This window comes from Mustela lutreola, chromosome 1 (genome assembly GCF_030435805.1).
Source record: "Mustela lutreola isolate mMusLut2 chromosome 1, mMusLut2.pri, whole genome shotgun sequence".
In the NCBI taxonomy this organism is placed as follows: Eukaryota; Metazoa; Chordata; class Mammalia; order Carnivora; family Mustelidae; genus Mustela; species Mustela lutreola.
Window position 1 is genome coordinate 207,275,565 of NC_081290.1, and position 24,670 is coordinate 207,300,234.

Consider the following 24,670-nt stretch of genomic DNA (forward strand, 5'->3'; position numbering starts at 1 on the left):
TGCATATAACTCAAAACACCTTTAGTAAAATAAAAGATAAAGAAAAGACTATTTGTAATAGAAACAGTAGTAAATTGTCATTTTTTCATGATCTGTAACTCAAATGAATCTGAGTAAGTGAATTCCAAGTCATAGAGTTCAAGCGATTACACCACGTGGGTGACAGTAAGCTATTTTTACTTTCTCTGTGGAATGCTTCACACAGCAGCAGACTTTTTGTTTTTAAATCCCAAGAACCCTGTGTCTAGATATAAAGGTCATTGCTAACTCTTTTCAAAAGGCAACCTGAATTTCTTGCTTTGCTAAGGGCTTTTTAAATTATTTTTATTGAGTTGTAAACTCCATCAGGTCAGGGACCAGTATTTATTTACCAGTATGCTTGTCAGTGGCACAAGTTCAACCTAGGCTTGGAACTTTGCGTTTAAAAGCATTCACTCTAGACTTTTCACAATTCACTGTCAAGCCCAGAGATCCCAGCTCTTAATCAACAACAGAATATATGTACTTTAGAATTTTGCTTGGGAAGATCAACTCAATGTGCTTATCAAGAGTTTACCATAAAGAAAAGACATGCATGGAGAATTACTGGAGGACTGTATGAGCCATCCATTAGACATAACCAAGGTAATTTAAATTTATTTTCATTAAATCAAAATATTAGACCACCTAGTAATAATAATAACAACAGTGAAGGTCAGTTTTGTAGAAACGGAATCTGAGAAGGAGATTACTTGAATGTAATTTATTGATGAGTTGTTCCCAGGAGAAGGAATTAAGAAAGGCAGGAAACAGTAAGGCGGAAAAATCAGCTAAGCAAAGATGTGGTTCCTGCCAGAGATTAGTTTAAAACTAATCCTACTTGTGACTCTGGAACACAAATTTAGCTGCAGAATTGGTGAGTACTGCAGTGGAAGGTAAAAATATTCAGCCTTTTGGATATTGGCTGCTAACTGAGGTAGGTGAGGTGCCCTAAGGGCAAGGAGACAATTCCCTAGATAAGGGAAATTCTCTGGAGAAGGAGTAGCTGCTGGATAGGCATATTAAGCAGGTTAAGGAGATCTGGGTTCGGCACCAATAGCATCCAGTAAACTTGTATAACACTTAGTATGTACCAGCAAGTGTGCTCTATGTATATTCATTTATGTAATCCTTACAAGGATAGGTAACTCAGTTTTATGATGAGCAAACTAAGATACAGAAATCAAAATTTGACTAAGAATTCTTATTAAACATCAATTTTTATTTGAATAAAAAAAGAAAACATGATTAATAGGGGTTTCAAGTACTTATTAGGTTGAACTATATATGATATGGGATCTAATTTCGCAAATTAAAACCTTGATGCTTCATAGTAACAAAGCAGTACTTAAATTCCATTTACCAGACAAAAGCAGGTTTCTAGATATTCTTATTGAGTCACAACCTAATTAAACTGTCAGAGAGCCACACCAGTCTTCACTATGTAACATGGTAAGAATATATCTTGCTGGCACAGAAACCTGCTGTAAAATAGCAGCAGAGTGTGCCTAAAATGCAGATGTCCATAGGGGTAAAAGCAATATTACTGCATGACTACAAACATGGATCTCCTCTAACATTGAGATTTATAGAATTTTCCAAATATTTAATCTCCCAAAAGTCCCGTATTTTATAATTTTTATATTAACCAGTATTTTCTAGAATCAAGAGGAGTCCACAAGATGGTAGTGCTTGATGAGTAGATAGCATTAATCCTGGGTAATATTCCAAAGGGAGAAAAATGGAAACCTTGATTAAAAAAATAAAAAAAAAAGTTTTCTCATTTTTCTGTGCTATTCAGTAAAATATGATCTTCTATCCAAAAGGTATTTGTCATTTTCACACAAGTAAAATAATTAAATTTTAATTAAGTTCTATGTATTGAAAGGAAAAGAAAATTCATAAGGTAAGTATTCAAAACACTCAATATTTTTTACTGATGGTGAATTTTTAAGATATCTTTACGTCTTTTAATTTAATGTTATGCAAGTTTTATGGTGCAAATTTGAAGACTTATTGCAGCATAAATATTAACGGAAACAAATATGAGTTTTATGATTTATCCCCCTTCTAGTAAGTAACTCACAGAGGACAAAACCCTGTAGAGTTGTGATTTGCCTAAATTTTGCATGTTAAATGTGGAAATTTGGTTGCTTTTAAGTTACATTTATCATATAGGTGCAGTAGAGAATCTTCAGGTAAGATAAACTATTGTAACAAGATTCTCTCCCACTCAAATTCTTACACCCAATGTAATTTTTCATAAATGTTCTTTGTGCTTTTATGGCTTAACTAATATTCATTAATCCTTCATGCAAATATTTAATGAAGATAATTTATTTGTCACATTTTCATGCACTGTATAGAAATAGTGGATAATGTCTATTTATCAAAAGACACTGAAATGGTTTATTTTCCGCTTTGGAGGTTTGTCCCTATGGCTCACCTGTTTCATAAAAAAAAAAATCCTAATCATAAAATACATATTTATCTCTGTTGAGGTATAATCACTGTAATAAATCTTCAAACTTCCATTTGTATGAATTCATGTAGCATGAAACTTTTGGCTAGACATTTTTTAGTTGATTTCTTTGAAAAAATAGAAATGTTGGTATGATTTATACTAACAATATAAATGGTACAAGAACAATTTGAAATGTTTGCTCTTTATAATTTTATAAGGGATTTCCTGCAAAAATTAGGTGGTTTTGAGTTTCATAATTACATTTATATATATTTACATTTATAATTACCTTAGCCTCCATGTAGTTAATCTCTTCAAATTAATCTGCCTGTGAACTAGATGTTATGATAAAGTCCAATTTGAATAATAGGGTTTTTTGAAAAATTCAAAAACACATTTTAAAATAAGAATATGCCCAATCACTTCTCGGCCTTTTGGCTAAGATCAAGTGTAAAATAGGAATATGTCTTTTAAAATTAATATCATTAAAATAATTAATTGTGATAATTATTGTGAGCCCAATATTCATGTTAGATACAAGTGTTAGATATTCAGGCACGCATATCCTTTGGGCATAAAAGATTGGAATGGGGAAAATATGTTGGTTATCCCTGATTTAATTACTTTCCCATATTTCCCCTTTTCTGTTTTACTTATTTGCCCAGAAGTTTTCAGTTTTGTAAACTGGCTTTTCTTTGTCAGTGCCCTACCATCTTAAAGTTTAACAATTCTAATTCCTGGATACAGAAGGGATTTATTTCTTAAAAACTCAACTTGTTCAGACTTCTTTGTTTAGTATGGATTACTTAGATATTTTCCACAAGTGTGGGTTTTATTATTATTTTTTCCTTGTAAATCTATTTCTAGTTGGTTGGTTAATTAACTCTGGTGATAAACTCAGTGATATTTTCCAAAATCATAAGACTAGTAGGAACTATAATAGCTGAAATAAAAACACTATAATTTCAACAAACAGCTGAACCCATAGGGGAAGATCCTGTGGCTGGAGATTGTTGCAGCCACCAATGCCTGGCCAGGTGACTGAGTGGAACAATCACCATCAGAATGTAGGGCAAAGACCAAATTAAAAATCTTTCCCTCATGCATGGCACAGACCATCATGAAGTCTCGATTAAAAGGAGTACAGACAGGTTGAAACCTCCTGAAGAAAATGTCTGATGCCTTAGCTCTTTGTTTTCAACAGATCCTAAAGAAGATAATAGGGACTAAAGTGCTGATGGGTGAAGTAATGAAGAAGCTTCCTTTTCTCTTGCTGACACCAAGTTCATAACAGGGGATGTCAACACCACAGTTATCCAAAATGTAAATAAATCCTATGTGAAGATTCTAGCTAAGAAAGATAATGTATCAGGTGTTATTTTGCCAGTATTTGAACATTACTGTGAAAGAACTGACAGTTATAAACCAGCTGGTTTAGCGAGAGGTGGGGAACAATTGGCTAAATTAAAGAGAAATTATGTCAAAGCAGTGGAATTACTGATAGAAATATTTTCCCTTCAAACTTCCTTTGTTACTTTGGATGAAGCTATTAAGATAATCAACAAATGTGTAAATGATATTTCATATACCATTGTCCCTGGAATTGAACATACTTGTGCTTATATCATTAGAAAACTGGATGAGAGAGAGCCAGAAGAGTTCTATTGGTTAAAGAAAATAAAGAAGGAAAAGATTCTCCAGGAAAATTGGAAAAGGACTTGGAGCAATAGAGGGCAGCTGGAGAGGTGATGGAGCCTGTTAATCTTTTGACTGAAGAGAAGAATGAAGATCTTCTGCTGGAATAATTTTTCCTGGTCTGGTTCTAACATAAGCCCTAACATGGCACCATTTTAATTCACAATGTGTAGGTTTGGTATATGTAGCCATTTAGTTTTTGGTCCAAGAATTTCAGTGGTGGTAAAATTTCCCTGGGTATTAGTCATAGGACTACCATTGCAAAATCATCTTCAGCAACCATTTATCAGGATGACATTTGTAGACACTTCCCAGGACCTTGCAGAATTTATTCTGCAGAAGTGGTACCCTACTCCATTTTCATCTGTTACAAGTAATCTGCTTACCAAGCATATTTGGAAATTCTTAGGAAACAGCAGTGGTCTCAGGCCAAATGTCCCTGCAGCAGCATTTTTCCTACCTGCTCAAACACCTTGGCACTGTCATCTGAGACTGTTGCACCATCCTTGTGTTACCATGGTACTTCTCTTAAGTTTTATGAAACCTTCACTATTTTTTCTTGTAAGACAGATTTTTGTTCTATCTATAATGGGACTTCTGCCAATTTTAATGTGACAATATATAAACAGTAAAATGAGTTAAAAATGGGGGAAAAAAAGTATAACTTCCTTGCAACCCAAGACAGTTAAAAAATTTAGTTTTAGAAATAGGAAAACTATACATCTGGAGGAATTACTTCAAATTCCAAGAATAAAAACCAGTTGTTTTGTGGAAACTGCTGATTTAGGAATTTACTGTTAAAAGTAAAACTAAGTGATTTATGAGGATCACCTGAAGAAACTTGCGACTGCACACAAACTGCTTAAATGGAACTCAAGAAATATCTTCAATAAAGTATGAGAAAACCTAATCCAACAATACATTTAAAAAATCATTCACCACGATCAAGTGGGACTTATTCCTGAGTTGCAAGTTTAGCTCAATATTCACAAATCCATCAATGTGATACACCACATTAATCAAGAAAGTACAAGAACCATATGATCCTCTCAATAGAGGCAGAAAAAGCATTTGGTAAAGTACAACATCCACTCATGATAAAAACCTTCAACAAAGCAGGTTTAAGAGGGAACATTTCTCAATAAAATGAAGGTCACTTATGAAAAACCAACAGCTAATATCATGCTCAATGGAGAAAAACTGAAAGCTTTTCCTCTGTGGTCAGGAAAAAGACAGGAATGTCCACTCTCACCACTGTTATTTAGCATAGTACTGGAAGTCCTAGCTACAATATTCAGACAACAAAAAGTACAGAAATCTGTTGCATTATAGTACAGCAATAATGAAGCAGCAGAAAGAGAAATCAAAGAATCACTCCTAGTTATAATTGCACCCACAGCCATAAGATACTTAGGATTAAACCTAACCAAAGAGATGAAAGACCTGTACTTTGAAAACTGTAAAACACTGATTAAAAAAATTGAAAAGGACACAAAAAATGGAAAACATCCCACACTCATGGATTGGGGGAACAAATATTGTTAAAATGTGTATGCATCCAAAGAAGTCTATATATTTAAAGCAATCCTCATCAAAATATCAACAGTATTTTTCATACAGATAGAACAATCCTAAAATTTGTATGGAACCACAGAAGATCCTGAATAGCCAAAGCAATTTTGACAAAGAAAAGCAAAGCTAGAGGAATCACAATTATAGACTTCAAGTTATATTGCAAAGCTATGGTGAGCAAAACATTATGGCACTGGCACAAAAATAGACACATGGGTCTATAGAACAGAATAGAAAACACAGAAATAGACCCACAACTTTATGGTAAAGTAATCTCTGAAAAAGCAGGAAAGAATATCCAATGGGAAAGAAACAGTCTTTTAAAAAAATGGCACTGGGAAAACTGGACAGCAACATACAAAAGAATGAAACTGGACCACTCTTACACCATATGCAAAAATAAATTCTAAATGAATTAAAGATCTAAATGTGAGGCAGGAAACAATTAAAATTCTAGAGAAGAACACAGACAGTAATTTCTCTGACATTGACTATAGCAACATTTTTCTAGTTATGTCTCCAGAGGCAAGGAAAATGAAACCAAAAATAAACTATTGGGATTCCATCAAGATAAAGGGCTTCTGCACAGTGAAGGAAACAGTCAACAAAACTAAAAGACATCCTATGGAATGGAGAAGATATTTGCAAATGATGTATCTGTTGAAAGGTTAGTACCCAAAATATATAAAGAACTTATAAAATTCAACAGCCCAAAACAAATAATCCAATTAAAAATGGGCAGAAGACATGAACAGGCATTTTTTCAAAGACATATATCTGGCTAAAGGACACAGGAAAAGATGCTCAACATTCTTCATTATCAGGGAAAAGAAAAGCAACATTTGTCAGAATGGTTAGAATCAAAAATACAAGAAACAATAGGTGCTGGTGAAAGTGTGGAGAAAACAGAATGGTCTTGTACTGTTGCTGGGAATGCAAAATGCCGCAAGCATTGTGGAAAACAGTACTGAGATTTCTCAAGAAGTTAAAAATAGAACTACTCTATGACCCCACAATTGAACTACTATGTATTTACCCAAAGAATATGAAACCACTAATTCAAAGGAATATATGTACCCCAATGTTTATAGCAGCATTATCTACAACAGCCAAATTATGGAAACAACCCATATAGCATCCATTTACTGATGACTGGATAAAATAGAAATGGTGTGTGTGTGTGTGTGTGTGTGTGTGTGTGTGTACACACGCATGCATAATGGGATATTACTCAGCCATTAAAAAGAATGAAATCTTGCCATTTGCAAAAACATGGATGGAGCTAGAGGGTATAATTCTAAGTGAAATAAGTCAGTCAGAGAAAGACAAATATCATCTGATTTCACTCATATATAGAATTTAAAAACTAAAACAAATGGGCAAAAGGAAAAAAGAGAAATCAAGAAACAGACTTTAAAATACATAGAACAAAGTGATGGTTATGGAGTGGAGAATGGGTAAAATAGGTGATGGGAATTAAAGAGTGCACTCGTTCTTATGAGCACAAGTGTTGTATGGAAGTGTTGAATCACTATACTTTACACCTGGAACTAATATTACACTGTATGTTAACTGGAATTTAAATTAAAAAACAACAACAACAACAAAAAAAGAAATACCAAGATACATCAAGTAGAAAATGGGTAGAGAAGGAAGAATGATTTTTTTTTTAAAATTCAAGTACTCAATTCTTATTTTTAAGAAGGAAAAGTTTATAATATAAGTAGTACTAACACTGATCATAGCAGAATAAATGAGATATGTTAGTAAGTACCAAGCTCCTTGTTTTAACTGGGACCTCTGTGAGCCATGTGAGACTCAATTCAGTGAGCACATGTAAGGTAATGTGGCACCATAGAAAAGTCATGGACTTCATACCATGCAAAAATGTGTTTGAATATTTTCACCATCACCTAAACAGCTGTGTGGTATTTGCTAATTACCTGACTTCTTCAGCTCTGTTTATTCATCTATAAAATAATTATAATACTTAGTTTAGAAAATTGGGGGAAGTTCATAAAAAGTGCTAAGATAATTTTAGTAATATAGAAGTATTCATAAGTGCTTATTTTTACATAAAATGTAATATATATATATGTGTGTGTGTGTGTGTGTAAGTGTGTAATTTTATGTTTACCCTCTTTGCAGAATAAATCTGGCAGTCACTCTAAAAATCTTATAAAATACTTAATCTTACTTAAAAATATATTTCTGCAAAAAATGGGGTTTGACTTTGCATACCAATGATATACCCATATACTATTCTTGTTCCAATTTATCATGCAAGATATAGATTATGTAGAATTAAAATATCTATTTATTTTATACCCTATGTTGTTCTGTAATATTCCCATCTCACACTAAACTAGAGTTTAAGAGTATTTTTACTCTATTTATGTCATATGCCTACCAATAGATTTTAAATAACTCTCTTGAATGACAGTACAGACAAAAAGTTGATATCCAGGATCTATAATGAACTCCTCAAACTCAACACACACAAAAAAGACAATCATATCAAAAAATGGGCAGGAGATATAGACAGACACTTCTCCAATAAAGACATACAAATGGCTATCAGACACATGAAAAAATATTCATCCTCACTAGCCGTCAGGGAGATTCAAATTAAAACCACATTGAGATATCACCTTACACCAGTTAGAATGGCCAAAATTAGCAAGACAGGAAACAACATGTGTTGGAGGGGATGTGGAGAAAGGGGAACCCTCTTCCACTGTTGGTGGGAATGCAAGTTGGTGCAGCCTCTTTGGAGAACAGTGTGGAGATTCCTCAAGAAATTAAAACTAGAACTTCCCTATGACCCTGCCATTGCACTCCTGGGTATTTACCCCAAAGATACAGATGTCGTGAAAAGAAGGGCCATCTGTACCCCAATGTTTAGAGCAGCAATGGCCATGGTCGCCAAACTATGGAAAGAACCAAGATGCCCTTCAATGGACAAATGGATGAGGAAGATGTGGTCCATATACACTATGGAGTATGATGCCTCCATCAGAAAGGATGAATACCCAACTTTTGTAGCAACATGGACGGGACTGGAAGAGATTATGCTGAGTGAAATCAGTCAAGCAGAGAGAGTCAATTATCATATGGTTTCACTTATTTGAGGAGCAAAACAAATAGCATGGAGGACATGGGGAGTTAGAGAGGAGAAGGGAGTTGGGGGAAATTGGAAGGGGAGGTGAACTATGAGAGACTATGGACTCTGAAAAACAATCTGAGGGTTTTGAAGGGGCAGGGGGTGGGAGGTCGGGGTACCAGGTGGTGGGTATTATAGAGGGCAGGGATTGGATGAAGCACTGGGTGTGGTGCAAAAATAATGAATACTGTTATGCTGAAAATAAAAAATAAATTAAAAAAAAGACTTTCACGATATTTCAAATCTATTAGTCTGTTCTACTACTATACCTCAACCCATCTGTTCCTTAACCATCCAGTATTGTCTGTAACTTTTCACAATCATCAAAGTTTCATCTTACGGTGATTGTTAAATTGATATGTCTCTTATAATGTTATTTCCCTAGACTAGAATTTATTCTCAATTTCCTTCGGCCTAGTTACATCCTAGACACAGCCAAGTGCAGGTATCATTTTCTTGAAGAAGACTTCAGGAGTCATTTTAATTTACAATTAACTCTCCTTTTCTGGAATTCTATAGACATATCACTAACTTGTGTCTTGATTTACTTTGAACAGTGAAATTTGCACTATTTTGCCCAGCAAGATTATTAGTTGTTCCCCCTTTCACTTGCAGAAATGTTCCAGTTTGATTATAAAATAAATTATATGGTCTCCCTACTCTTTAATTATAATCCACAAAACACATTCCTCCTGTATCAGTGCTGGTTAAGTTCTCTCATTGTTTTCTGTTCTATGTGTATATATCATCTTCTCTGCCAGATTATATAATCATCTAAAGTGGGGCTATGTCATATGCTTACTGTACAAACATGGCATCTATTTAAGAAATACAATTATTTAAATTAATTTATATTTAGAAACTTTAAGAAGTATGTCATATTTCCATTAAATATCATTGGGGATATCTGAAATTGCCCCAAAGTGTTATCTCGTACCATTGGTCTAGTAATCTAAAATAGTTTCCAACTCACTACAGTGCCTAGCAAGTAGTTTATAAATCTCTTTCTGATGATGAATGCAGTGTTTTGTTAATTCATCACTAGTGATATCAGATGTTTTCTTATATTATTTCTTTAACCTTTGGTAATAGAGTTTTATAAATTCTATAAGGCCCTTCATGAATTTGCCCTTGCTATCTCTTCAACCTTAGCACCATCTTTCCTTTCTTCAATCCATCCTAGCCACACTGGCCTTGATGTCAATTTTCAACTTAACATATGAGAGCTGTTTTTACTTTAGTCTGAAACATTCTTCTCCCAGATACTTGTGTACTCACTAGTTCTTTCATGTCTCTGTCCAAATGACTCCCTTTGGCAGTCATCCCTGACCAGCTTACCTAAACCAGCTCTATCAAATAATTTATCTTTGCCTTTCTTTCTGTGTCACTCCATCTCCATCTTTATATTTTATTTGTTGTCTCTGCACCACAATGTGAGTTTTCGTTGGACAGGAACCTTACCTACTTTGTTCACCACCATACTGTTCAGTATTGTGAAAAGTGACTGGCACACAATTAATTAATTGTTGAGTGAATAGAGAATGAATGCAGTAGTGAAAATGTTTCCTACTCTGTATCATAACATAAATCTTTTGGAAATTAAGATATTGAGTACAGTTTTGACCTTCATAAAGTAATAAATAAAATAAGTGATTTATGAGGACGTTTTCTCAGAAGCCTTGGGAATATATGTATTTTATAATAGATAAGTGATAGATAGATAATAGATGGATAGATAGAAGATAGATAATGTGATAAGGACATGAAACCACAAATATTAATATTCTAGTCAGTTGGCTGGATTTTATAGTGCCAATTCATTCGGTATAAAGTAAATAGAATTTAAAGAAGTAACAATATAAATATTAGTTGTTTTTGCAAATGTTGGAAGTGGGAGAGGAAATGAAAGAAACAATTTAAATGATGAATTATAAGAACCTATAAGAACAGTTCTATTTCTTATGTTTATTTTACTGGAAACTATTGATTCAAAGTTTGTGGTGAATGCTTGCTAATAAAAACCATGTCATCCTTGTTTTTTTATTAGTTCTTTTGCTGTCAGACCACCATTTTGGGATTTTGCATCTTTATACACTTTCTGTCTTATTACTTTTAACTTAGCCTGAACTTTTATTTTAATTAAAAAGAAATGCTGTTGAAATGAATACTTAATCTACCTGGGGAAAAGAGCACATACTTTTTAGTGGTGGATCTTTACTATAGAATGGCAACAATATATTGATTTCATTAACTCTCTGATGAAATCCTCAGATAAGATTAACACAGTTTTAAAACACAGCATGATAGCTTGCATGGGCAAGTACTCTCCAACACCAATATTTCCACCAATGATTGTATCAGGGAAAAAAAGAAAGTGTGTTGACATCATTGTAATACTATGCCTAAATAAATACTATATGATTAGATGATGTAATAGTATTTTTATGAGAACACTAGGGTGCTGGCCTATATGGGGCCATTCCAATTTTAATAACTTTGAAATCCCATACTCTTCTTTGTTCATCTCCTATAACTTTCCTTTCCTTTTTTTCTATTAAATAGTAGTTCATTAATTTATTCAGTATCTTTATTTCAGAGAGTACTCTCCAGTAATACTAATATTTTAAGGATCTAAAAACTAAACTGTATATATTGTATAAACTTATCACTTATATAAAATATCTTAATGCAATAAGCTTCCTATGATCTAGATCAAGGTTTCTGAATTTCAGCACTACTGACATTTATGGCCAGATAATTGTGGAAGATAGTACTGTACATTGTAGGATGTTTACCAGCATTCCTGGCCTCTACCTTCTACCCACTACGTGCTAATGCATTTTATAACCTCTCCCTGATCCTATACCAGTTATAATGATCAAAAATATCTTTAGATATTATCGATACCATGGGGATGGAAATCATTCCTGTTTGCGCACCACTGACCTAGATTAATCTAATAGTGATATACCCTGATTAACTAACTTTGAGGTATTTGGTGATTACTGTATGTCTTTTTATTTCATTTCATAAAAGATAGATAGATGATGATAGATAGATAGAGATGATAGATAGGTGATAGGTAAATAGATGATAGGTGAAAACTAGCTGCCTTAATTTCAGTTTTCATTTTGTTTTTAAAGGCAGAGTACAATACCTCCTTCATGATTTTAGTTCTATAAGGTACATATATAGAATACGTATTCAGTAAGTTTTGCTGAATTGAATTAGAATTAGGACCCAATCATATCATAGTACAAAACCATAAGGAACATTATTTACTTTTGATTTAATGAATCAAATACATCTTAATATTTTGATAATGTTTCAGACCACTTTCCGAAAACTGTCAAAATAAAAAATATGTCAAAAACTGGGTTGAATATATATCAACACAAAGACACAATATGGACATTATCAGATTATCATTTTTCTCTTCATATAAAAGTATATAAGGTGTAGAAGAAATTTCAGTCACATGAGTTTTATAGTTGTTTGATTTTGCATAATTAATCTTGCAAACATACAGACCTATATGTTATATGTGAAATACAAAATAATGCATTTAATTTACTTCCTTTACTCAATCATTTAAAGTCTCCCTGATTTTTAAATAATGAAATATGTATTTCCTGAGTTTATTTAAATGTATTAAAAATTAAATCCATATAAGTTAATTCAAAGTAATGAGAACAAAATGCAAATTTATTGTAGACATAGGAGGAGAAAAAATTTTAATAATTAAAGTACATGAGATCTGAGCTAAGTAGAGGATAAAGAAATCGGTTTCTTATATTATAAAGATTTTGGTTTCTTAAATTAGAGAAATTTCCAGATTATTAAATTATTGTTTTAAGGCATTTGTTAGCATGACTTACAAGTTTCCATATTTTTTTATAGTTTCTTAGACTATAGAAGTTATTGTAGAACCACTGAATGGTTGATAAATCAGTTCATAATAGTGTACTCTGGGAAAAGCTACGCAAACATTAGAGTTTATCAAAAGTGATCAATCATAAGAACTAATAATCTAGAATGAGTCAAATAATGTATATTTTAATCCAGATACAAAGCAAGTAATTTCTTTCAGTTAGAATTCTAGTTTTTAATTTTTTAAACGTTGCCTTCACCACTTATTCTCTGTGTAACCTTAAACAAGGTACTGAATGTTCCTCAGTCTTTGTTGTCCTGTTTAAAGATGGAGATATGCTGTCTTTCATATTATATAAAGATTAAAAAGAAGTGACTTCAGTGAAGTACATGTCTTGATGTTTGATGCCTAGAAAACATTCACTAAATGAAAATATGTGAAATTATGTTATTAATTTAGAATATTTCTAGCTAAAGAAGATTTTTGATTCAGGACCAGTCTATATATGAGTATATAAATTTCAAAGTTATCACAACTCAATTGGCATTAAATTAATAACCATTTTCTTTTGTCTGACTTGACTTAAAATAATTCAGGGCTACTACTATCTTCTTTCACTTCCCATCATATGCCTTGATTCCCAAAGGAGATATGAAATCTGATTGCTCCAAAGAATGAAATTTTCTTATACATGTCATATCATGTTGTAGTACCTTTAAATATAATAAACACTCACTATGTGCCAGGTATTTTGCTAACCATTCTCTATTATTTGTAATAATATTAGTGGTCATTTCAATTTTATAGAATTAAAACTAAGGATTGATACAATTACATAGGTATTTTTCTGTACCAGACAGAGAAGAAGGGACACGAGTATAGTTGCAACTAGAATCTCAGGGAATAATTACAACTATGAACACTTCCTTGATACAGGAAGTGTATGGCCTATGTAACTGCAGATTTAGAAACTCTTAAACATTAGCACAGAAACTATATTAGCACGAATTACACTGCCTTCTCCACAAAATCATTCAAAATCTGGGTTCTTTATTCTTTCATTGGATCTCATTCTTAGAAAAAAGAGACAATATTTACTTTAAAAACTTTAGAATCCACTTGCATGATATAAATATTATCCCAAAACAGAAGGCAGGGTGCTACATCTTTAATAGGTTTTGGGGAATTTTCATTGTCTTTATTAAACACAAGGGAAGATACAAAATATAATGATGTTTATTTTTAATGTAGGCTAAAACCTACAGTTCTTTGCTGCATGGTTCAATTTCTAGATTAAAGACTTTCTACTAGTAAAACTTCAAACTGAAGTGTTGTAACATTTAGGAGTATCAGTTTCCATGGGAAAATCAGTGCTGCTACTGCAGTATTTTCCCATTTTCCTGACCTGTTTAGCAAGCCTTAGGCTGCAGCCACACATAGGCTCAGAAAGAGCTCATATCCTGAGGGAGAAGCAAAGTTCTTAAGTATATATATATATTATATATATATATAATATATATATATCTCATACATACTTATATATATCTCCCATAGTTTTCCCTTATCTTTTCCCCTTCTTTCTCTTGTGTCCAATATAGAACTAGAGAAATGGCACCCAGAATGATCCTTGTTGACATAACCTGGACCGCAGCCCAGGAACACACATCCCTGAAGCACAGTTCTGTCACTGCTGGCCATTCTTGCCTGCATCAGTACTGTGTTAATTGGGCGAGGTCAGCCAGTTCTCTCTCTCCAGATTTTCATTTTCCCTGAGGGGAAGAACGGTTCCAATGAATGATCTGCCATGTCTAAGGGCACTCATTTTCAATGCTTGTTAGCCTAATGCCTCTTTGCAAAATATAAGAACAGCACAAGAAAAAGCATTTATATCACTAACCTCCAGACGGGCTTTGCAGAGCAATCTTGGCTCTGCAGCACCTAAGAGCTGACGTGTCTTCTCCCCATCAAACTTGGGCATATTTTAATGAGATTCACATGTCTTATTATATTTTTATGGGTCTTAAGGAATTATGCTTAACAAGACGTTAAAAAAATTAAAAAGTCTATCCTAAATACACAAACTTTAGAAAAGCATAGAATAGCTAATGAATCTTTTTTCCTTTTTCCCCTTGGTATTTTCATCTGCAAATAAAACTAATATGACAACTTCTTTATGTGTATTGTATTAACTTGATTAATCTATGCATGAGCTTAGTCCTGTGCCTCTCATAGAAGCATTCTATGCATGCTTTCTATTGTTTGACCATTAATGAAAGAATACATTTCTATGACATTTCAATGCTCTGTGCTATGTTTAAGGAGAAACCCACATTTAAGACAATGGGATTCCATTCTCTCCAAAGCTGTTTAATTTATTTATATGGTGAGACAAAGATGACAGTGATGCTTTCGGTTTAACTTTCTTTTACTTTCTTAGGCACATCTGGCTGCTTGATCCCCAGAGACTATTATCCTTCATGTGCCTTGACCCTGGCAGGGATGCCAACAGATCAGCAGGCTAGAGAGATAGAAGACTATGATATTTGATATTGTTTGGGCTTTTTAATAAGGTTCACATATAACTCTTTGTGGGAGAGTCTGGATTTCTTCTCATGAAGTCCAAAAATGCTACTTGCAGCTTAACACTTAACAGCAGGCAGTGTCCTTTTGAAGAAAGGCAAAGAAAAAGGTGAAGCCACTCAGAGGATTAATTGGATAATGCTGCCCTACTTCCTATAACTCTCTGAAAAAAAGAAAAAAAAAACAGGCAAACTATATATAGTTTTAGAACTTCACAAACTGAAATATCTGAAAGAAAACTCAACCGGATATTTGCTTAGGTAACATGCTAGTTTCATTTTTAGTGAATCAGCCAATGGGCAGACAGATGTTCATTTCTGCATCCCCTGCTCTTTGTCATCCTTGGTAAAGATTTTTTTTTTTTCACTTCTAAACGTCTTCAGCAGGAGGTAAAAATAATGACTGTGCCTTCTGAACATTGAAGAGAGGCTGGAGCTGTGAAGTTGGAGCCCTTCTACTTTGCAAAGTATTATCCTTGAAATAGATTTGATAGAGGAATGGAAATCTTTATTCTTGTTGGAAGGACAAAATGAACCTAGAGAAGGGCAGTCAGAACACATGTGAGGGAAAGGCAGTGAATGCCATTTCCAAAAGTAAAAGAGAACTGGATTCCAGTAAGATAGGATGAAAGAGGAACCAGAGAATACAACTGTTCTTCCTGCTCCACACACAGCCGCCTCTACATAGGACTAACAAGGTCTAACAATTTGGAGTTCAGAGGTTTGGCAAAGGGTAATGTTAAACAAAGAACAAATGGACTAAGAACAGGGCTTCACAACTAGTGCAGAGATGACCATATGAGGCTAATTTATATTGTTGCATTCTTTTTGGAAGGCATTTTGATTATACTTATCAAGGCCATGACTGCTGATTCTTTCACAAGGAAATGCCAATGTCTAGGAATTTAGTATAAAGGAATAATTTAGAATGTACACAAATATCTATTAATGTCATTGCACAACTATTTACAACAATAAATCTCTTAAATATCAAACATCAAGGTCAAGGTTAAATAAATAATATTATTTTGGGGGAATTCTATGCAGTCATTAAAATAACATTGAAGACTAAATAATTTTGCATGCAATGATTCCAGTATATTTCATACTGAAAAAAATCTAACCCCTAATGTCACAAGGCATGTATTGCATCTAATGAATTAACTTTTCTATTCATTTAGAATATTATTACCTATGCACCATCCTTGAAAGAAATGAGAAAACAGAGCTTAATCTGTTTATAGAATTCTTATTGAAAAAGGCTAGCTCCAACACACTTGTTTCCAGATCATATTTTTATAGAATCCAAAGAATATCATGTTGTTATTGATTTATTAATCTCCTGTATGTTAAGATAAATATGAATTGGGGATGTACTTTCTCCTTTCCTTTTAACCTTTTGTAACATAAATGTTTCTGTTTTCAAGAATTAATAACATATATATATATATATACACACACACATACTTGTGTATATATATAATACATTATATACATATCACTATGGATTATTGGCCATTTTGTTTAAAAAAATGTTGATATTTTAATATTTCTTCTACTTCTTTGAAAGGATTGGAAGTAGGGATAAAAGTGGCAATAATAATTTAGAAAATGTTTATATAAATTATATAATGTTTATATAAATTATAAAATGTTTATATAAATTATAACAATAATTTCTTGATAGTTTGTATCATATGTGCATGGTCTTCCGATATATATTGGAATTTTTACCAATTGTCAGTTGGTATTTAAGTTGAAACATATGCCAACTAATATGCGTAGTTGGTTAAACTAAAATAATTCTGTATAGAGGACTGCATAGATACAGCAAAACTATTTGGGTTAAGACAAAGATTTGTCACATAAAATAAAGAAAAAGAGAGTTCCAGTTTAAGATGGTGACATAGGAAAACTCTGAGCTCACTTCCTCCATGGAATACATCACATTACATTTCTTTTTTTTTTTTAATTTATTTTAGGCATAACAGTATTCATTATTTTTTTACCACACCCAGTGCTCCATGCAATCCGTGCCCTCTATAATACCCAACACCTGGTACCCCAACCTCCCACCTACCCGCCAATTCAAAACCCTCAGATTGTTTTTCAGAGTCCATAGTCTCTCATGGTTCACCTCCCCTTCCAATTTCCCCCAACTCCCTTCTCTTCTCTAACTCCCCATGTCCTCCATGCTATTTGTTATGCTCCTCAAATAAGTGAAACCATATGATAATTGACTCTCTCTGCTTGACTGATTTCACTCAGCATAATCTCTTCCAGTCCCGTCCATGTTGCTACAAAAGTTGGGTATTCATCCTTTCTGATGGAGGCATCATACCCCATAGTGTATATGGACCACATCTTCCTCATCCATTTGTCCATTGAAGGGCATCTTGGTTCTTTCCATAGTTTGGCGACCATGGCCATTGCTGCTCTAAACATTGGGGTACAGATGGCCCTTCTTTTCACGACATCTGTATCTTTGGGGTAAATACCCAGGAGTGCAATTGCAGGGTCATAGGGAAGTTCTAGTTTTAATTTCTTGAGGAATCTCCACACTGTTCTCCAAAGAGGCTGCACCAACTTGCATTCCCACCAACAGTGGAAGAGGGTTCCCCTTTCTCCACATCCCCTCCAACACATGTTGTTTCCTGTCTTGCTAATTTTGGCCATTCTAACTGGTGTAAGGTGATATCTCAATGTGGTTTTAATTTGAATCTCCCTGATGGCTAGTGATTATGAACATTTTTTCATGTGTCTGATAGCCACACATTTCATTTCTTAATGGAGCAGTTCCTCCTGAAGAAGAACTGAGGGCTGACTGAACAGATACTAAACAACCAAAGACAGAAAGAATGGTGAGAGAGGCAGAGACAGTTACAAAGGTGACCCTCACCTCCAGTGCTGCAAACCAGAGATAGTACTGAGGGAGTGGTAATAGATCCTTCTATCCTTGAGCATAGAAAATAACCCTGCAGTTTAAAAGAGTAGCATATGAAAGAAACAGCACAAGAATTCTGCCAAGGTGCAAGAAGGTGCAGGAATGCTCCCCAGGTGAGAGGGGCTGGAAAACAGCATGGTTTTCATTCCCAGTTCACCTTAGAAGCAGAGCAGAGTCCAGATACCATGCCAGGCAGTTCTGGTCTTGGTGAGTCTGCAACTTCAGCAAGTTGCCATAATGGGGCACAGAAAAACGCTATGGTTTATAGAGGCTGGAGAACCACAGAATTCTTTCTTCTGCTCCACCTCAATCACCCAGAGTGCAACAGATTCTGGCTTTCATAGGGGCAGGTTCAGACTTCATAACAAGCAGGTCTGTTTCTCACAGAGAAGTTGTGACCTCAGCAATCTCAGGGTCCTGAAGCTGACAGCCTTGGTCACACTGGCGCACAGATGAAAAGCTGTTCTTTAAAAGGGCCAAGGAACTGCAGGAGTCCTCCTTTCCCTTCCATCCTAAAAGCCCAGATTGGAGCAGAGTCTGGTTTGGACTCCATAACTGGAGGTCCCAGTGCCATGACAGATAGCCCCTATGACATAACTGATGGGTCTGTTTATCACATGGAGCTTATGACTTCAGAGAGGCCAGACTCCACAAGCCTACACTAGGCACCCTGTGGTGCTGGGGTATAGAAAACCAGCCAGCATTTTGTGTTTGTTTGTTTGTTTTTTACTTTTTAATTTTGTTTTATTTTTTAAAAAATTCTTCTTATTTTTATTTCTTTTTTAGATTTTATTCTTTTCTTTCTTGCTTTCTTCTTTTCTTTTTTTTTTCTTTTTTCTTCCTTCTTTTAATTTATTCTTTTCCTTTATTATCATTTTCTTTTAAAAAAAATTCTTTTTATAAAACGGTACATCTTAAAAAGTAATTAGCACATAGAGCCACAGCTCTAACCAGCCAGCAAAAGTCACTAAGCACACAGAATCTGCATAGGGGTCACCATACACAAGACAACTCCGTCTTTAGGAGAAGTAGCCATTTTACCTTACAAACACAGAAAGTTGAGCAAAATGGAGAGACAGAGGAATATGTTCCAAAAGAAATAACAAGAAAAAAAAAAAAACACAGTGAAAGAATTAAATGAAAGAGAGATAAGCAATATATATGATAAATAATTTAAGTTCATGAACATAAGATACTCATTGGGATGGAGGAAAGAATGGAAGAACTGAGAGAGATATTTAATAGAGATAGAAAGTATTAAAAATCACCAATCATAGGTGAAGAATATCATCCTGAAATAAAAACACACTAGAGGGAATCAACAGTAAATTAGAGGATGCAGAAGAATGTATCAGTGATCTGAAAGACAGTCTAATAGCGAAAAAGCTAAACAGCAAAAAGAGAAAATAATTTAATAATTGAAGAGAAAATAAGATATGTCTTGGACAACATCAAGTGAATGAACCTTTGCATTACAGAGTGTCCCAGAAGAAGAAGAAAGAAAAAGGTGTAGAAAATGTATTTGAAGAAATAATAACTGAAAACTTTCCTAACCTAGTGAGCTTAATAAACATCCAAGTCCAATAGCAGAGTGTTCCAAACAAGATGAACCAATAGCACAGCACATAACAATATGTCAACGGTTAAAAAAAAAAATAAAGAATCCAAAAACAGCGAGAGAGAAACAAAAAGTTATCTATAAGGAAAACCTATGAAGCTATCAGCTGATTCTTATGCAGAAAATTTGCCAGCAGAAGAAACTTTCTTCTGATATTATAAGAATGACATGATATATTCAAAGTGCTGGGGAAAAAACAAAACTTCAATCAAGAATATTCTACCTGGAAGGGTTATCATTCAAATTTGAAGGAGACAGAGTGTTTTCCAGATAAACAAAAAAAAAAAAAAAAAAAAAAAAAAGATTTTATCACCACTAAACCAGACTTACAGGAAATGTTAAAGGGCTTTTTTAAGGAAAAAATAAATGGCCATTAATTAGACATAGGAAAACTATAAACAAAAAGATATAAAATATGACAACATAAAACATACATAAACACGTTGAGGTCTTTTATCCATTTTGAGTTTATCTTTGTGTACAGTGTAAGAGAATGGTCAAGTTTCATTCTTCTACATATAGCTGGCCAGTTTTCCCAGCGCCATTTAGAGAAGAGACTGTCTTTTTTCCACCGTATATTTTTTCCTGTTTTGTCGAAGATTAATTGACCATAGTGTTGAGGGTCCACATTTGGGCTCTCTACTCTGTTACACTGGTGTATGTGTCTGTTTTTATGCCAGTACCATGCTGTATTGGTGATCACAGCTCTGTAATAAAGCTTGAAATCAGGTAATGTGATGCCCCCAGTTCTATTTTTGTTTTTCAACATTTCCTTAGTGATTTGGGGTCTCTTCTGATTCCATACAAATTTTTGGATTATTTGCTCTAGCTCTTTGAAGAATACTTGTGGAATCTTGATTGGAATGGCATTAAAAGTATAGATTGCTCTAGGCAGTATAGACATTTTAACAATGTTTATTCTTCCAATCCAAGAGCATGAAGTGGTCTTCCATCTTTTTGTGTCTTCTTCAATTTCTTTCTTGAGGGTTCTGTAGTTCCTCGAGTACAGATCCTTTACCTCTTTGGTTAGGTTATTCCCAGGTATCTTATAATTTTTGGTGCTATAGTAAATGGAATCAATTATCTAATTTCCCTTTCGGTATTTTCATTGTTAGTGTATAAGAAAGCCACTGATTTCTGTACATTGCATGAGACAAAAATCCTTCAGAATCCTAGAGGAGAACATAGGCAGTAATCTCTTCGATATCATCCACAGCAACTTCTTTCAAGATATGTCTCCAAAGGCAAAGGAAACAAAAGCAAAAATAAACTTTTGGGTCTTCATCAAAATCAAAAGCTTCTGCACAGCAAAGGAAACAGTCAACAAAACAAAGAGGCAACCCACGGAATGGGAGAAGATATTTGCAAATGACAGTACAGACAAAAGGTTGATATCCAGGATCTATAATGAACTCCTCAAACTCAACACACACAAAACAGACAATCATATAAAAAATGGGCAGAAGATATGAACAGACACTTCTCCAATGAAGACATACAAATGGTTACCAGACACATGAAAAAATGTTCATAATCACTAGCCATCAGGGAGATTCAAATTAAAACCACATTAAGATATCACCTTTCACCAGTTAGAATGGCCAAAATTAGCAAGACAGGAAACAACATGTGTTGGAGGGGATGTGGAGAAAGGGGAACCCTCTTACACTGTTGGTGGGAATGCAAGTTGGTGCAGCCTCTTTGGAAAACAATGTGGAGATTCCTCAAGAAATTAAATATAGAGCTTCTCTATGACCCTGCCATTGCACTCCTGGGTATTTACCCCAAAGATACAGATGTCGTGAAAAGAAGGGCCATCTGTACCCCAATGTTTAGAGCAGCAATGGCCATGGTCGCCAAACTATGGAAAGAACCAAGATGCCCTTCAATGGACAAATGGATGAGGAAGATGTGGTCCATATACACTATGGAGTATGTATGATGCCTCCATCAGAAAGGATGAATACCCAACTTTTGTAGCAACATGGACGGGACTGGAAGAGATTATGCTGAGTGAAATCAGTCAAGCAGAGAGAGTCAATTATCATATGGTTTCACTTATTTGAGGAGCATAACAAATAGCACGGAGGACATGGGGAGTTAGAGAAGAGAAGGGAGTTGGGGGAAATTGGAAGGGGAGGTGAACCATGAGAGACTATGGACTCTGAAAAACAATCTGAGGGTTTTGAATTGGCGGGTAGGTGGGAGGTTGGGGTACCAGGTGTTGGGTATTATAGAGGGCACAGATTGCATGGACCATTGGGTGTGGTAAAAAAATAATGAATACTGTTATGCTGAAAAGAAATAAAAAATAAATAAATAAGAAAAGAAACATACATCAACAAACATAAACATAAAATATAAAACATATATAAAACATCATAAAACAAGCAAACATGCATTGTGGAGAAGGGAGTAAAAAGGGAAGAGAAAGAAAAATAAGAAGAAAGTTTTTTATTTTTTTTCTTTTAACCTAAATGACCATTAAATTAATATGGAGTGCTATTTACTTAGCATGTTATCTATGTACCTCATGGTAACCACAAACTCACAACCTGTAATAGATACACAAAAAATAAAGAGAGAAAAAGCCAAACAAAACACTAATATACTCACCAATCACAGAAAGAGAGCAAAAAAAGAAGAAAGGAACAAAGAAGAATTGCAAAAATAACCAGAAGATTTTTTTAAATGGCAGTAAGTATATACCCATCAATAATTATTTTAAATGTAATTGGCCTAAATGTTCCAATCCAAAGACAAAGACTGGTGGAATGGATTAAGAAAACCCAAGGCCGTTCTATATGCTGCCTACAAGAGATTCACCTCAGACCTAAAATACAAACTGAAAGTGAAGGGATGGAAAAATATTCACTATACAAATAGAAATTTTTTTTTAAATGGTGTAGCGATACTTAATGTCAGACAAAATAGACTTTAAAACAGACAATAACAAGAGGCAAAAAAGGGCATTGTATAATGATAAAGGGATCAATCCAATAAGAGGACATAGCGATTGTAAGTATCTACACACTTAATACTGGAGCACCTAAGTACATAAAGCAAATAGTAATAGACATAAAGAGAAAAATTGATGGTAGTACAATAAAATAGTAGGGATTTTAACATTTGAATTATAACAATGGATAGATCATCCAGATGGAAAATCAAGGAAACAATGTCTTTGCTTGACACATTGGACCAGATGAACGTAACAGATATATACAGAATACACTACCCAAAAACTACAGAATACACATTCTTTTCACATATACACGGAACATTCTACAGAATAGATCACATATTAGGCCACAAATCAAGCCTCAGTAGATATGAGAAGATTGAAATCATATCATGCATTCTTTCCAACCACAATAGTATTATGAAACTATAAATAGATCACAAGAAAAAAAACAGAAAAAGAAAGTACAAATATGTGGAGATTAAGTAAGATAATACTAAACAGCCAATGGGTTAATGAAGTAATCAAATAAGAAAATTCAAAAAATATACGGAGAAAAATGAAAATGAAAACACAGTGGTCCAATATCTCCGGGACACAACAAAAACAGTTATAAGAGGGAAGTGTATAGCAATACAGGCCTACCACAAGAAACAATAAAATATAACCTTATGCTTAAAGGAACTAGAAAAATAAGAACTACCAAAGCCCAAGGTAAGAAGAAAGGAAATAATAAAAATCAGAACAAAAATAAATTGCTAGAAACTAAAACAAAAATTAATGAAACCAAAACCTAGTTCTCTTAAAAGTTCAACACAATTGACAAACTCTTACCAGACTCATTAAGAGGAAAAGAAAAAGGACCCAAACAAATAAAATCAGAAATGAGAAAGGAGAACTAAAAATTATGCAGAAATACAGGGATTATAAGGGAATACTATGAAAAACTACATACCAACAAACTGGGCAAGCTAAAAGAAATGAATACATTCCTAGAAACATACAATCTTCCAAAACTGAACCAGGAAGAAATAGAACATCTGAATAGACTGATTACAAATAATGAAATTAAATCAGTAATCAAAAAACAACCAAAAAATAAAGTCCAGGGCCAAATGGATTCACAGGTAAACTCTACTCTACTCACATGTTTACTCTACATGTAAACTTCTATTTCCAAAAAATAGAAGAGAAAGGAAAGCTTCCAAATACATTCAAGGAGGCCAGCATTACCCTGATACTGAAATAAAAGGCACTATAAAACAAAACAAAACTATAGGTCAATGTCCCTGATGAACATAAATGTAAAACCAACAAAATAATGGTAAACCACATATAGCAATATGTTAGAAGATCATTCACCACAATCATGGGGGAATTATTCCAGGGATGCTAGGAGGTTCATATTCACAAATCAATCAACTTCATACAGCACATCAACAAAACAAGGAATAAAAATAATATGATTATCTCACTAAATGTGGAAAAAGCATTTACAAGATTTGATATATTCATGATAAAAACTTTCAACAACAAAAAAATATTTCAACAAAATAAGTCTAAAAGAAACATACCTCAACATATAAAGGACATCTATGAAAAACCCACAGATAACATCATCCTCAATGATGAAAAACTGAGAGATTTTCCTCTAAGGTCAGGAACAAGATAAGGATATCCACTCTTGCAACTTTTATCCAAAATAGTATTAGAAGTTCTATCCACAGCAATCAGGCAAGAAAAAGAAATGAGACATCCATATTGGTAAAGAAGAAATTAAACTG

The 24,670-nt window shown here is 33.9% G+C and overlaps 1 protein-coding gene and 1 pseudogene across 1 annotated transcript in view; one reads left to right on the forward strand and one right to left on the reverse strand.

Annotated features, from left to right (window-relative positions):
- Positions 1-24,670, reverse strand: part of CNTN5 (contactin 5) — a 1,361,366-nt gene that overhangs the window by 416,509 nt on the left and 920,187 nt on the right. The gene's annotated exons all lie outside the window — the stretch shown is intronic.
- LOC131818752 (V-type proton ATPase subunit D-like) lies at positions 820-4,287 on the forward strand (annotated as a pseudogene).